A 3,751-nucleotide genomic window follows, 5' to 3' on the forward strand; every position below is an offset into this window, starting at 1 on the left:
TTATTTAATTCTGTTTTCTGTATTTTCATGTGGGATCTACCGTGTCTATAGTGTTTTACTACTTAGATTGGACTCGTAGTGATCTTCCTGTTTATAGCCTCCCACTGTGCTGGGATTATAGGCTGGAGCCACCATGCCCAGTCTCAATCACCTTATCAGCATGTCGCAGGGGAGGTGCCAGAATGGCACAGAGGGGATCAAACCCCGGCCACTGCACTCTGCCTAAGCATGAGCTTTAGTCTGCTGAACTATCAGTCCAGCCCGAACCAGTTTTCTTTTTATTAATTTTATTGAGAAACAAATAGCAATGAAAGAGTTTCAAAACCTATTAGTAGGACAGTTTCTCTGATCAATATTTCACATATTGTTGTCATCTTAGTGGTTATTCATAGTACAACATGCAGACATGATATCCTATTCAAACACTATTAATACAAATTTTCTTCTCATTGAATTAAGTGAAACTAGCTGTATATCTATCCTATTTTATATATACAGATACAAAATGGTCCTTCATGTGTATCCTTTTCTTTTGTTTAGTTTTTTCAGAGATAGGTATTCTATTGCGATTTAAATATTGTAGGTGCGTGAATTCAGCAAAATATTCCAATATAGTCCAGAAGTTCATAATAGTAGAGGCTTATTGGTAGGACTGGCAATGTCAGGTTTTTGACTTGAGCCTTTTACAACTCAACATATTAATATGGCTTTACATTTTATATCTCGTTTTTATACTTTTCTGCTAGATAGTTAAGAAAAATGTAAAGCAAGACCTATATAACAAGAAATGTAACTTTTGTATCTGCCAAGGTCAGTCAAATCCCCTCAGGATTTACCCTGAAACCCTGTACCACATTTTGTAGGTCCTTTGTCTGTGTCAGCCATGTGGATGAATCACAGCCATTGCCTGACCAATTTTATCTCTGTAAAAGCCTAAGAGAATGTTTTCTCTGCATGTGACTCTCCTTAGGCACAGTGTACATCATCAGTCACTATCCTCTATGGCCCCATAATCTCATTGATCAGTAAATTTGGGACAGAACTGAGTTACATGATGTTATAGTACAGGTTCTCCTATGTCATGAGACCTCACTGACCTTGAAAGTCTAGGGCCCAAAATGATGACTGTCCTTGCAGCCCTTCTTTTTCTATAATTTTTGTCCTGCAAACTTAAGTTGTTAACCCTTGAGTAGAGAATCTTAATGATATTACTCTCCTATAACATAGGCAGTTGATCTTAAACTCACTATCTGTCTGAAGACAGGTTAAGGTGAAAAGCTAGGAAACATGACAGGGGAAAGCCATACATTTATAAGCACAGGATGGTTAAGAACATATTCCTGAGAATCTTCAGCACAAGTTCTTGAAACTAGCAGTTAACGTAGGATTGTCACCCTGACAAACTATATATGCTGATACCTGTGAACTAAGCAATTGAACTGAAGATAGAAGTGTGTGATATTAGGGTCATGATTGGAATGCCTGTCTTTTTGGCTTTCTAGATAGGTACTGCTTGTCATGTCTTAGTAATTACTGCCATACTATCTCTCATGTAAATGTTTGTTTAAAAAAGGATAATAAATGAAAATAAGAGATAAGAAATAAAAATTTATAGGACTGTCCTGCTACAGTGCTGTATATGTTTAGAATTCTAAATTTCTGTGTAAAATATGTAATCGTTTTTCCTATTTTTAAAAGCTATTTTTATTTTTCTATTTCTTTTTTCTTTTTTTTTCTTCACATTCTATAGGGATTTAAAATTTAACACATCAAAACTTGATGGAAACTATCTCTTCCATGTTATGTCTAAGATGTCCAAATCACTTTTTTGATTCTGTAATTCTTGGTATTGCTTTCTTAATCTCAAATGCACTAATTTCTGCACTAGTCTTTATAATTTCCTGCCATCTTTGGGCTTTAGGTTTGGTTTGCTCTTCTTTTTCTAGAGGTTTGAGTTACAGCACTAAGGTATTTATTTGTTCCCTTTCTGTGTTCTTAATGTGTAAGTTCACAGCTATAAATTTTCTTCTGAGAACTACTTTCATTGAATCCCATAAATTTGGATAAGTTATTCTTGAATTTTCATTGAATTGTAGATGTTTTTAAATTTCTTTTTAAATTTCATCTGTAAGCCATTGGTTGCTGGGGAGGGTGTTGCTTAATTTCTAGGTATTTATGGAGTTTTTGTTGTTTCTTTTGTTATTCATTTCCAGTTTAATTGCACTGTGGTCAGATAATATGCAGGGGATAATTTCTGTTTTCTTGTATGTACTTAAGCGTGACCTATGTACTGCTATTTGGTCTATTTTAGAAAATATCCAATGTGCAGTTTGTATTCAGTTTTGCTTGTTTGGAGCACTCTGTATATGTGAACTAAGGCCACTTGTTCCAAGTTCTGGTTCAGTTCTTCTACTTTGCTAATTTTTTGTTTACTTGACCTGTCTTTTTTGGGATAAGGGGGTGTTAAGTTCTCCTGTTAAGATTGTGATATTGGATTTTTCAAGTCCATTAAGATTTGTCTTATATAGTTGCGTGCTGCCATGTTTGGTCCTTGCATATTTCTGACTGTTACCTCTTCCCCTTGCGTTTTTTTCCTTATCCAATATATAGTGGCCTTCTTTATTTAATTTAATCATTTTTGGTTTGAAGCTCAGAGTGTCGGAGAAGAGGACTGCTACCTCTGCTTTTATCCAGGGTCCTCGGGCATGTAGTATTGTTTTCCATGCTTTGATTTTCAGCCTATGAATTTCTTTATGAGTTAAGTTTGTTTCTTATGCATGCCATATTGTTGGATTTTGTTTCCTAATTTACTCTGTAAGTCTATTTCTTTTAATTGGTGAATGGAGTCCTTTTACATTGATGGTTATAATTGAGATGCATTGACTTATGATTGACATGTTATTCACCTGCTGTTGTTTACCCTTTTTCTCCTGTGTTTAATTGTTTCCCCTATTTGGTGGATTTTTCCATTCTTATTTGTTCAGTTGTGGTGATTTTGATCCATCACTAGAATATCTTTTATTAGTCTGTGTGGTTTGTTTTGTTATCATGAAATTCTTTATTTGCTCTTTGTTATGTAAATATTTCACTTTTCTATCAAATTTGAAATATCTTTTGCAGGGTGTAGCATTCTGTGCTGAAATTTGTTTACTTGGAAGACTTCAAGTACTTCACTCCATGCTCTTCTTGACTTAATGGTTTGTGAGGAGAAATTTGCAGTTATTCTGATGGAGTTTCTTTTAAATGTAATCTGTTTCTTTTCTCTAGCAGCTTTTAGTATATTGTTCTTGTGCTGAATTTTTGGATCTTGACTCTTGTATGTCTGTGTATAGTTGTAACTGAATTAATATTATTTGGAGTTCTATATGCCTCCATTAACTGAATGTCAGATTGTTTCTCCATATTTAGAAAGTTTTCTACTATTACTTCTGCCCCTATTTGTTTTATGTCATTTGTAATACCTTCTTCTTTCTCACTGATGCATATTTATCTTATGTTATTCACTTTTGTATCATCTTGCAGATTTTGTAGCATTATTTTCTACATCCGAGTTGTTTTTAAGAGATCTTTTCTTACCTTTTCACTAGTTACACTGGTATCTTCAACTTCTGTAACTCTACCTTTGATTCAAATGGCTTTCTAGCTTGAGATTGAGGATTTAATTTCCTGCATATCTCTTTGAACATATTTCATGCATTCTATTTATTTCCTATAATACTCATTTAAGGTATCCATCTTTTTTAACTCCCCT

Source organism: Octodon degus, unplaced genomic scaffold (assembly GCF_000260255.1).
Source record: "Octodon degus isolate 3935 unplaced genomic scaffold, OctDeg1.0 scaffold00123, whole genome shotgun sequence".
Taxonomy (NCBI): Eukaryota; Metazoa; Chordata; class Mammalia; order Rodentia; family Octodontidae; genus Octodon; species Octodon degus.